Source organism: Haliotis rubra, unplaced genomic scaffold (assembly GCF_003918875.1).
Source record: "Haliotis rubra isolate DU_JTF1 unplaced genomic scaffold, ASM391887v1 Scf276, whole genome shotgun sequence".
NCBI lineage: Eukaryota > Metazoa > Mollusca > Gastropoda > Lepetellida > Haliotidae > Haliotis > Haliotis rubra.
Genome location: NW_025766847.1, coordinates 513,922 through 527,579, shown reverse-complemented (window position 1 = coordinate 527,579; position 13,658 = coordinate 513,922). Strand labels below are relative to the sequence as shown.

Below are 13,658 nucleotides of genomic sequence, written 5' to 3'. Positions count from 1 at the left end.
TTCCTTATTTTTCAAAGTAGAGAGCATTTCTCTAAATCTCTAATATATACACATGGAAAAAAGTATTGCAACACCCTTATTTTTCATAGTAGCAATATTTTACCTTAACTTAGCCCAGGAACTTATCCTTTTTTAACTTGCTATCTGGATCATCTGATTGTCAAAGAGTAAATAAATGGCAATGAAACTGCTTTAAGAATGAAAAAACTAGTTATTCGTGAACGCTGCAAAACATTGACACATTTTGTAGCACTGGTAACTATGGTTGTATAGTGTTAATAAGTGCGTTCATTTTCAAGTTTCTGGCACACAATCCTGCAGAAATCCCATAAGTATCAATAACCGAGAACAATGTATGTTGTAACCTCTGCCCAATGCAATAACGTCATTGACTCTCCTCGGTGTTAAAGATTCAAACCTCTGCATTGACTGTGTTCAGACATTAAATAATATTATCATTGTGATATTGCATTTCATTCTTGATGGAGTTCCAATACATCAGTCTTTTGTACTGGAAAATCTCTTTGGCATATTCTGCAACCCATAATGCTCTATGGGAGTTTTATAGGTTCGCTGCTGCCTCTTAACGTAGAACTCACCAATGACATGTGCACAATTTGGCTTAGCATTGTCGTCCACTAGGACTGGCTTTGTGTTCAGAGGATGGTCATGGAAATGTGGAACAACAACCCAGTGTAGGATGTCAGTGATGTGCTGTTTTCCATTCAAATTTTGTCTGATCTTCAAATAAAACAGATTATGTCGTGCTAATCTTGGCCATGTTTCTCCTCAACTCTTTATTTTCACTTCAAAATTCATATGGTATGGAAACCCTGACACATGTTTTGCACCAGTTTATTAAAGTTGTTCAGTCTGAGAAAATACGGGTGTTGCTGAATATATTTCAACATGTATATGTACAGAATGAAATTATGCTGCACCTGTTAATCCTGAAATGTCTTGATTCAATTTCAAGCTCCAAGTACTTGAAACTAATAAATTTGGTACAGCCCAGGTTTATCAATAATGGTTGGCAATATAATGTGTGGTGTTACAAACCAACAACAACACATTGGCTGTTAAACAGTTTATTAAAGATACATAAATAATGTGTTATGATGCTATGACATCACCGGGTATTAACAATGTTTATAACAAGCACTAGATTTCAGTCCGTGAAAACAGACTCATCAACATACGTTAAAGAGTATTTTGTCCAGCTGGCTTGGTCATTGAAACTCACAAGATTCCACCCATGAGTTTCAAAGAATATTTACAACGAGCACCAGATGCCCATCGGTGAAGGCGTATATCTTCAACATCGAGTCATCCCATGAGTATTTTACATACTGCTAGCATGATCGCTGGAATGCACAACACTCCAAGCGTGGTTCAGTATTTACTATTATATACTGCTGAATAAAGATGCAGCTTCAGCTTGATGTAGTTTTCACCAACTCAGTCAGTCAGATACTGTTAGCATGATCGCTGGAACGCACAACACTCCATACTAAGTCCACGAGCAATCTGGGTGACTTCGTGGTCATGTGACTCGTCCAGATCAGCTGCTGAAAGATGGTCCTGGTTCTCGAAGTTTTGTCTGATGAAGTTGTAGCACTGCCTGACTTGTTTCCACTTGTGTGTGGCCAGCCGTAGGTACACCTGACGGACACCTTCAGCTACACACTTCCTGTTGAGCAGAAGTAACCCATGTCCAACATGGCCGCCATTGGCTGCATGTCTCACGATCTTCTCGGACAGTTCCAGGATGTAGGCATCTGAAATACAACAGAGATTTATTAGTACTTGGTGTATAAGTGAAGACGGCGATTTGTCTAACAGACCAATCAGTTAGCCATATAGCCTGTACCCATGCATCATTTCTGTATATATCTTATGCTATTATCATGGTTTGTTACACAATTTTGACCTATTTAACCAAAGAATTCGATTTTAGAGAGTTACTTGAGATTATTATAGGAACATACCTATGGCCTGGACTTGTTCTAGGAATCTATCCTGCATTTCGATAAGGCTGAAAAGTTGAAAAGAGGCAGACACTGGGTCGTCCTTCCATGAGGGAGCAGACGACAGTTTAGTGCTAGATGGTGAACAGATCTGGCCAGGAGAGATGGAAGTTGCCATGGTTTCAAATTTGTTTCGGCTATAATTTCAACAGACACAGGTGACTTTGTGACTCGCAGCTTGCTTGAGTTGAGATAATGAACGGCACACATGAGATATTCTGCTTCTTTATACCTGCCTGTGTGACACTGAGGCATGGAGTAGTCTGTCAGAGTAGTGGCAAGTTCTCCCATAAATGAGATTGGCAAGGATTATCTTGGTTAATCCTGCCTCTTTGACCTAATCTCATCGTCCCCTCTCACTGAGAGTGCCGGACCGGAAACTGTTGGATTGGCAGGTGGATTATGGAGGTGTATAACATGTTGTTACAGCAATGCAATAATGTACGATGAGATGTGTTTGATTGGAAATGGTTAACGTTACGTTATTAATCATCCTACATAATTAAGTTTGCGGTAGCGTTGTAATCTATATACTGGCAGCAAAAACAAGATGATTGTTTGTTTTGTTGGTAAGTATAACAGTGAATATATTGTTGATATTGCCCCCTCCACAAGTGTCAAATCAGTTCTCTTTTTATCAACTACATTTTTTAACCTTTTATATGTTTATCATTATTCACCTAATAAATATGTTTTTGAACATGGGTTGGTTCACAAAACCAAAAACAATAACAATAACCATTTATTACACTACATCTATATTAAATTCCAAATCTCTATTACTCTTTACCTATTTCATACTTTTTACCTATATAATTCGACCTCCCATTAAAATTTCCCTTAAAACTCAGTGGAATAAATTGGGATAAATGGTCCAATAAGAATATGGACCATTCAAAGGTTAATTAATATTGTGAAATTTGTTCTAAGAAAGTTCAGAAACTTTCTGCCATATATAGTGGTATATTATTGATGAATTCTGCACTGATATGAAGCAATTGAAATTGTGCTAACCTCGGGACCAAGATAGCAAGTGATCAAGACACTAATTGTAGGGAGTTTCGCTGTCCCGAACCATATAGGCGGAAGATTAAACATATAAAACACACACACACACACACACACATATTTACACTGATCTATTGCTTTCATCATCTTATCATTTATGAACAAAACTTGCTATTCTACCGTGACCAGAAAATTGTAATACTCGTTATTCATTTCATTATACACATATCCTTGTATCTGTTGAGATTTATGTATCAACCATACTTCTGATTTTGCACTGATGTGATTTTCACAGGTAAAGAAAAGTTTCTCAGAAATGAACTAAGAGTGTCTTCCTAATGTTTAATGTGTTAACAAACGTGACACATCGTGGCATACAGACAAAAAGCTCAAACAGCATTAGCAAACATCAGTTGTATAGAGCAACCCCCAAAATGAAAATGTCAGTCATGGAGCACTCGGCCATTCAATATCTTCTGTACCCTCCTCGCGCGTCCAAGTCACAATTATTACAAAGAAAAGGTTTAAAAGGGTCACTTCTAAATTTTGTATCAGCCTCTCTAACAGACAGAGACTTTGAGGTCTCCATAGACCATCAAATCTAAAAAACCATACACTAGAAAATGACACACCCCAGGGAAGTATCATCTCACCCACCCTCTTCAATTTTATGGCTGATGATATATTCAACAACCTCAGTAAAAACATAAACAAATCCCAGTTTGCCGACGATGGAGCAATATGGGTTAATGAAAAAAATATACACAAAGCATAAAAACAAATTCAAGCTGCACTTAACCATATTGGAACCTGGACCAACCAATGGGGGTTCCAACTCTCTACCACTAAAACAACAACTGTAGTATTCAAAGCACAACATCGACGAAAACAAAACGTACATCTTTATGTTAACAAACAAAAATTACCGCAATCAGATGCAGTAAAATTTCTAGGTCTAAACCTAGACCAGCACTTAACATGGAACAAACACATTCAATTCATACAAGAAAAATGCAAGTCAGATTTCAACATTATTAGATACCTATCACACAGTAAATGGGGTAGCAACAAACAAACATTACTACTACTATATAAATCACTCATCAAATCTAAATTTCTCTATGGTTGCGAAATATTTCAAGATATGGCACAAACACATTAAAATAAACTTAATTCCATCCAATTCCAAGCACTAAAATGTATAACTAGAGCCATCCCAGGAACATCCCTCCAAGCATTATTGGTAGAATGCGGGGAACTAGACCTCACTCTCGAATGGGAAAGAAGTACAATGAAATATGTAACTCGATCCCTTAACAACTCCATTACAAACAAAACTGAAAACCACTAACATCTCTTAAAAATAAAATCATTATCAATAAAGGCAAATACCCAAAACCTTTTGGACAAAAAATACAAGAAATTAAACAACAACGTGATGTATATACAACAGAATGTAATACAAACACATACTACAAATCTCTTCCTCCAGCATTACTGCCCAAAAACTTGACCAACACAAAACTTACTGAACAGTATATACTTAATAAATTCACAGTGCAAGAATTCATACAACAAAATTACAATCCACAAGATAATCTTCACATTTATACTGACGGATCCAAGGACCAAAATGGCAATACTGGTTTTGGTATCTACATTCCCCCAAAAGCCTTAAACAATCCAATAATCTCCCAGCAAACTCCAGTATCTTCACAGCAGAAATCACAGCCATAGTTCAGGCCTTGCAAACAACATCTGACCAAACAAACACTACCATCTGCATTTTAAAGGATTCCTTAAGCTCCATACAAGCTCTCAAAAATTACTCTACAACAAAAAGACCAGATCTAATAAATAACATATACAGAAGAATACTATACCACCAAAATAAAAATAATCAAATATATTTTATCTGGGTCCCGTCACACATCGGAGTCCATGGCAACAAAATGGGAGACCAAGCTGCCAAACTTGGACTCCACTCAAAAAATAAAATAATAAATACCTTACTCCAAAACAGACCTAACAAATAAAGTTAACAATATAATAATAAATAAATTCAATTATAACTGGCAAATAATAGGAAAACATTATCCACTCTACCAAATTCAACAAACACTAAATACAAAATCTAAACATTATCACCAAACACGCCGAATTGATGTTGCCATAACCATATTAAGATTAGCAAATTGCAATCTTAATCACTATCTACACAAAATCAACCTTCATCCAACTTCCTGAAACAATAAGGTAGTAACACCGCTCTTTCAAAATTTCTATTTTTTGGTCCCCTCATTTCTTAATAAGTGTACTGCCCCGTCGCAGAAATACCTTAATTGTGCGTGCGACGTTAAATAAAGCAAATAACAACAACAACGCATTTCAATCCTCTAGTAGAACTCTGCGGGGTACAGGGAGATCCACTTGTGTTGGGTGACAAGTGTACACACGTCGTCATCCCAGGCATGCGCACTTGGGTTGAGGTCTGGCGAGCATGCTGGCCCCTCCATCCGCTCTACACCCTGCTGCCTAAGGAATTCCGTGACAATCCTGGCCCTATGAGGCCTAGCGTTGTTGTCTTGCAGTATAGAGGGTCAACCATAAAAGCCATGCATAGCTTGCGGGAAGGATACTGCTATAGGAGTCAGAATCTCGTCCCAATAACGCTGTCCAGTAAGATTACCGTCGACCACGTGCAGTGGAGCACGTCCAGTAGGTGTTATTTATGCCCAAACCATGACAGACTCCCCGCAAAATCGGTTATGCGGGCCACAGTTGAATCTGTGATTCGCTCTCCATTGCGACGATAAATCCACTACCGACCATCATGGAAGGACAAATTGAATCCGCTTTCACCTGTGAAGAGCACACGCGGCCATGGATGTTGATTCCAGCGGCCATGATGTCTACTACATCTCAAACGCGCCTACCTGTGATGTGGTGTTAGTGGTCGACGAACTGCAGGTCGCCTACAGCGGAGTCCGGCTGTCCTTAAACGTAGATGAACGGTGCTCCTGGATATCCTTACATTGTTAACATTGAAGTGTTCTGTCTGAATATCTGCTGCGTAAAGGAATCTGTTACGTAACGCTGTGTTTATCATGTGCCTATTATCTCGGTCTGCTGTGACTCTGGGGCGACTTGGTCGACGTGCACATTCCACGGACCCATTTGCATGCAATCTCTGCTACAGCCTACCCATAGCACCCTGACTCACATTAAAGCGGACAGAAACCTGCCGCTGAGTTTGACCAGATTCCAAAAGGTCCATTGCTTGACCCCTTTCAGCAAGTGTCAAAAAACGTCTCATTTTAAGCTGCGATTTGAAACAGGTACCTGATCAGTGAAAAACTGAAAAAGCATCAGTGACGTGCATTGTCCTCCACTTTCCATGCACAGGCAAATCATTGACATTAAGTGGCAGGTGGATTTCCATATTGGCAATTTGAATAAAAAATGTGCCATTTGTAACAAAATGTTTCGGACGTTAACGAACTGATGTGTTTTTCTATACCGTTAAGAAAGTTTGTAAAACCTTCAGTCGTGTATATTTCTAACAAAAACGAAGATTTTACAGCTTTTAAGAAATAGTGTTACCAATAGCTTGACCCTTCATTAATGACGCCGAGTATGTTATGATGCGACGTTTTGTGTTCACTCTTGACTGACAACGGTATAAGAATCTATACCAAAACGTCGCATCATAATATAATAAAGAAGTTGTTATCCATAAAGTATCTTTCTTGTTATTCATCAACTTCTAAAATGCCAATCAAACGAGAACGCATTAATGCATGAATATACTCACCATTGGTGTGGCAAACCAACAATATGCTCGCATACTGATTACATTAATCAATACTAGCTTGGTTTGTTAATATAGTAAGCAAAACCAAGAATGACAACTTCTCTGTTTACAGACTGGATGTTTTGGTGCAACTGCTTCTTAAAGGGGCACTGATCCAGAGCAATTTCCGTGGACTGGTTGTTGCTTTTGTTATTGTTTTTCTCCCGTGAGTACCCGGATGATATCCCAGAATTCATGACTGGTTCGTTACCTCTGCTGCGCCACCCTCATGCGCAATTGATAGTATGAGTATAGACTGATCAACAAAGATGAAATCTTTTTTACTCGATAATATTTCCATCTTATGTTGATTTTGTTGTAAACTTATGTCGACTTTGATGAATAATTTGGTTTCCTATAAAAAAGAATATTCACTTTGATAAAAATGCTGAGTTTGATGTAAAATCTTGATTTCATAGTTATGTTAACGTAAATGGATGGAGTATTTGATTTAAGAAATAGTTCGACCTTGAATTTGGTGAGAAGCCTGATATAATAGCATTGTTTTGAAAGTAAGGCTAACTAGGTACCGCTAACTAAGTACATGGGGAGTATTGGGGAGAGTAGTGAGCTTGGGTTCACTACTAGTTATGGAATCTTGTAAGGGACATTGTCGCGTTGTCGCATTGTCACGTTGTCGCCTTCTCAAATACAAGCAAAATGAAGCAAAATTAACCAAAGCGCGACAATGCGACAACGCGACATTTCGGCCATCTGTTCCATTGTCGCGATGTCGCATGTCGCGTTTTGAATAATATTTTTCTATTCCTCCAAAGGGCGACAATGCGACATGGCGACAAATATATTGCGTTGTCGCATTGTCGCCCTATCTAACATGTGTTAAAAAACCCCCTAAAAATTGACTAAAACGCGACACGCAACAATGCGACAACGCGACATTTCATCAAAATCTCGCGTTGTCGCATTGTCGCGTGTCGTGCTTTCTTAAAATATTGAGTATAGTATGTATTATAACATATTGACTAAAACACGACACGCGACAACGCGACATTTTGAATATGTCGCATTGTCGCGTTGTCGCCCTTTTCGATTACCGGTGCGCATGTGTAGAAAGTCAATTAGTCTACGCATGCGCAGATAATGTTATACTCTATTTCAGACTTCACTGGTCTTTTGTTACCTCCAATGGTTTTTAAAATGAAGAAGTGCTCGTAATGGCAATGGGGGCTGCTTTTCTTGAACTTAATGCAAATCTTTCATTGTTGCTTTGAAAATTATTTTATTTATTAACACTTAACCCACAGACTTCACGGCCACGTACGTTCATTTATTATTGCTCTGAGTTCGATCCCTGGGTATCTCAGCCCTTTAAAAACATCGAAATATAATCATCCTTGTGATAGTTTGTAAATTCCGCCGTAACTAATAAAATGCGACACGCAACAATGCGACAACGCGACATTTTGATGAGAATAATTAGTTTTCGATGTTTTTAAAGGGCTGAGATACCCAGGGATCGAACAATAATAAATGAACGTACATGTGGCCGTGAAGTCTGTGGGTTAAGAGTCCTTGGTTAATAGAATGGATGTATTCAAACTGGCCATTTTGCTGAAAAGTATTATGATTTAGTAGGTGTATGTTTGAAACGATACAAGTACATGTTTATCGCTGGGTATAGTATCGTATGAGAAAATTATCGATATATTGTGAATCATGGCATGTCCGGGATTAATTATATAGGATTCAAATAGAATTGAAAAACATACATCACAACACATTATTGTAATGAAATACCTTGCTAATTTACCAAACTCCCTATAACCTTGAGTGGAGTGGAGTAGAGTGGAGTGCAGTGAGTGGAGCGGAGTGGAGAGAAGCAGAGCTGAGCTGAGCTGAGCTGAGGGAGGGAGGGAGGGTTGGTTTCGGGTACTCCAAGAGTACGCAACTCTGCCAAGCGATTTCATCGTTTTTAATATCATAATGATAACAGTCCATTAGTATGGCGTAAAGTCGACCTAAACTGTCTTTGAGGTGCTGGATGGTTAAGCGATATTACCATCTCATTCTACCTGGTATCCATCCACTGCTGGCTGAACAGAGGCAGATGTCGGACAAATTCATCAGCGTCGGACAGGACTGTACCAAGAAACTCTGTCAGGAGCCAAACTGTCGAACATAGTGACCCATTCGAGGACATCACCTGATGTTTCTGCCGATGTGGCCTGAATTTTAACAATATTTCAGTTTTTTCACAACCTGTCAGCTTGATATGTGTAAATCTGTAAAATGCCTAACCCATGCATTTGTGACATCACGCCTAGACTACTGCAGCAGTCTACTCCATGGAATACAGCAGAAGTACATGGACAAGTTACAGCGTGTTCAAAACAGCTGCCAGGCTCATAACACGCACACATATGTATGTGCACATAACACCAGTCCTGAAGGACTTACACTGGCTCCCTGTAAAAGACAGTTGTATTCAAACTTCTTGTGTTTGTTTACAAGTCCACTAATGGTCTTACTCCATTCTATCTCCTGGAACTAGTCAACCTTCAGAAGCCTGGAAGGTCACTCAGATCAGCTAGTCAGCAAAGCTTAGATGTTCAATCTGTCCGAACCACAACATACGGGGACAGAATATTTAGCAGAGCGGGTGCTGTACTCTGGAATGGATTACCTGAAAATGTCAGAAAATCGGAAAATATCAACATTTTCCGATCTTGTCTCCAAACCAACTTCTTCAAACGAGCATTCGACTAAGCGCACATGAGCAGGACTCTGGATATGTAGCGCTATACTCTGATATGTAGCGCTATACAAGTGTCTAATTTGATTTGATTTGATTTGATATTGGTGAAATGTGCAAAGTGATGAATGTGTATGGTGCTGGGATTCGAACCTATGATCATAGTTTTCTAGTTTTCTGGTGTGACTAAGAGACACAACTCTGCACAGCAAATTGCCCCGCCTTAAATGACAGGGCCACCGTGTGCCGTCATTACAATGAATAGTAGCGCTAATAATTTGTCTTGCTGCTAAAACACACTTGATTGGCTAAATACATTTACAATATATAAAATAATTTTCAAAGCAACAATGAAAGATTTGCATTAAGTTCAAGAAAAACAGCCCCCATTGCCATTACGAGTACTACTTCATTTCAAAAACCATTGGAGGTAACAAAAGACCAGTGAGGTGTGAAATAGAGTATAACTTTTCCTGCACATGCGTAGTGTAATTGACTTTCTACGCATGGGCATCGGTAATCGAAGAGGGCGACAATGCGACATATCCAATATGTCGCGTTGTCGCATTGTCGCGTAGTCGCGCATTTTTAGGCTTTTTTACACATCTAGGACTGGCTTTGTGTTCAGAGGATGGTCATGGAAATGTGGAACAACAACCCAGTGTAGGATGTCAGTGATGTGCTGTTTTCCATTCAGATTTTGTCTGATCTTCAAATAAAACAGATTATGTCGTGCTAATCTTGGCCATGTTTCTCCTCAACTCTTTATTTTCACTTCAAAATTCATATGGTATGGAAACCTTGACACATGTTTTGCACCAGTTTATTAAAGTTGTTCAGTCTGAGAAATTAGGGTGTTGCTGAATATATTTCAACATGTATATGTACAGAATGAAATTATGCTGCACCTGTTAATCCTGAAATGTTTTGATTCGATTTCAAGTTCCAAGAACTTGAAACTAATAAATTTGGTACAGCCCCGGTTTATCAATAATGGTTGGCAATATAATGTGTGGTGTTACAAACCAACAACAACACACTGGTTGTTAAACAGTTTATTAAAGATACATAAATAATGTGTTATGATGCTATGACATCATTAACAATGTTTATAACAAGCACTAGATTTCAGTCAGTGAAAACAGACTCATCAACATACGTTAAAGAGTATTTTGTCCAGCTGGCTTGGTCATTGAAACTCACAAGATTCCATCCATGAGTTTCAAAGAATATTTACAATGAACACCAGATGCCCATCGGTGAAGGCGTATATCTTCAACATCAAGTCATCCCATGAGTATTTTACATACTGCTAGCATGATCGCTGGAACGAACAACACTCCAAGCGTGGTACAGTATTTACTATTATATACTGCTGAATAAAGATGCAGCTTCAGCTTGATGTAGTTTTCACCAACTCAGTCAGTCAGATACTGTTAGCATGATCGCTGGAACGCACAACACTCCATACTAAGTCCACGAGCAATCTGGGTGACTTCATGGTCATGTGACTCGTCCAGATCAGCTGCTGAAAGATGGTCCTGGTTTTCGAAGTTTTGTCTGATCAAGTTGTAGCACTGCCTGACTTGTTTCCACTTGTGTGTGGCCAGTCGTATGTACACCTGACGGACACCTTCAGCTACACACTTCCTGTTGAGCAGAAGTAACCCATGTCCAACATGGCCGCCATTGGCTGCATCTCTCACGATCTTCTCGGACAGTTCCAGGATGTAGGCATCTGAAATACAACAGATATTTATTAGTACTTGGTGTATAAGTGAAGACAGCGATTTGTCTAACAGACCAATCAGTTAGCCATATAGCCTGTACCCATGCATCACTTTTGTATATATCTTATGCTATTATCATGGTTGGTTACACAATTCTGACCTATTTAACCAAAGAATTTGATTTTAGAGAGTTACTGCAGATTAATATATAGAGAATACTACACGAGGTCTCATTACATACGAATTATACGAAACGAGTGTCCTTCCTATGGTATCTGACCGAGCGAAAGCGAGGTCAGATAACATAGGAAGGTCACGAGTTTCGTATAATTCGTATGTAATGAGACCGAGTGTGTATTTTATTTATTACCCACGTCTTACATGCATTTAAATTGACAAAATAGCGTATTTTTGTTATGTTTTTGGTTTCAAACCGAAACCGGTTTCATAAAGAGGTTGCGGAAGAGTTTTGTACTGTAGTACAATATTTGCATGACGTCACACTAATGACGTCACTGCCATGGTAACCGACGTCACGATGCATGTCAGTTGTCATCGCCTCGTACAGCCTCCTACAGTAGACTACTCCGTTGCACCTCGTTTCTTGGTTTCCAGTTGCTTCATTCGGCTAACATCACTGGTGGAAACATTGCGTTTATGTTTTTCGACAGATATAATGTCTCAGTTCGACTCACAATTAAACAGCGACACGGCAACGTTCGCAATGTTTACATTCCCACAATGCATTTAAGTTGTAGAATGAATGAATTCACGTGTTTGTTAAGAATGAAAAAAATAGTTACGTCAGAATGTGACCTAACTGTGAGGTCATCGGTTATCCAATCAGATCGTTAGAATCTCAGGTCAAGTCGTTACGACACAGGTCAACGCGATACGACACTCGTGTGACGTACGAGATTAATATGCAACTACCCATACGTTGACCACGTGGGTAATAAAGGAACTTTATACGACACTCGTGTGACGTACGAGAATAATATGCAACTACCCATACGTTGACCACGTGGGTAATAAAGGAACTTATTACCCACGTGGTCAACGTATGGGTAGTTGCATACATTTCATTATACACATATCCTTGTATCTGTTGAGATTTATGTATCAACCATACTTCTGATTTTGCACTGATGTGATTTTCACAGGTAAAGAAAAGTTTCTCAGAAATGAACTAAGAGTGTCTTCCTAATGTTTAATGTGTTAACAAACGTGACACATCGTGGCATACAGACAAAAAGCTCAAACAGCATTAGCAAACATCAGTTGTATAGAGCAACCCCCAAAATGAAAATGTCAATCATGGAGCACTCGGCCATTCAATATCTTCTGTACCCTCCTCGCGCGTCCAAGACACAACCACTTTTATTTATCTGAATTACTCATCTTGACAATATAATATCTAGCCTGTATCCAGGTCCTACAAATACTTTCAAATCGGTTTAGCTTCAAATAGCTGCATGATAGGATAGGTCAAATTGGAGCCTCCTGTGGTGTGTCAGCTTAGGTGGGACAATATTAACAGAAAATTTACCATGATTCTAACAAGCAGGCCAATCAATTCGCGACTAACCAACCGAATCATACAATCCTCAATTCTTAAAAGGTACAATCAAAAGCTGATTCCCCGGCTTACACATTAAGAAAGCCATCAAGTAATATGACTGTGTGCTAAATTTTCAATTGTAAATGTTGATAATTTTTTGTAAAGTTGTTAAGCAACGTCTCATTGATATCTATGTTTAGAACTGGAGATCTGACTTAGAGAGTCAAATAGAAAAGAATACCCCTTAACTAAACTGTAGAGACAAGTGAGTGTGCAAATCATTATAAGAGATCAGTTATTTGTCCCATTAAGATCTTTCTTCATATCTCACATGTGTAAAAGAACAGTCATTCTCACTATAAACCTGCTTCTTCAGTGTTCAAGCATGGTGTCAAGAATAGAATTACAGGTATCAAATGTGTGAAAACTCAAAAATCAATGCTTGTCTTCACAGGATCTCCTGAAGGGATTTCCAGACAACCAGTCAGAATTGAAGAAACTGCGAAACAATGTGAAGTCGTTTCAGTCAGTGAGATGGCACGACCAGTGGGCCCGACTTGCTCTCCCATTGTTTCAGGACAAAGTGAAGACAGACTGATGGTCAACATTTACCCTTGTTTTAATCATGTTATATAAAACATATTGTTACCAAAAGGTGTTCCTTATTTTTCAAAGTAGAGAGCATTTCTCTAAATCTCTAATATATACACATGGAAAAAGTATTGCAACACCCTTATTTTTCATAGTATCAATATTTTACCTTAAC

At 38.8% G+C, this 13,658-nt stretch overlaps 1 long non-coding RNA gene across 1 annotated transcript; it reads left to right on the top strand.

Annotated features, from left to right (window-relative positions):
• Window positions 1-2,023: 2,023 nt before the first annotated feature.
• On the top strand, window positions 2,024-13,546 carry LOC124280907. Its single transcript, XR_006899792.1, has 2 exons — window positions 2,024-2,185; window positions 13,347-13,546. It is a non-coding gene; the product is annotated as an uncharacterized LOC124280907 (long non-coding RNA).
• Window positions 13,547-13,658: the final 112 nt, after the last annotated feature.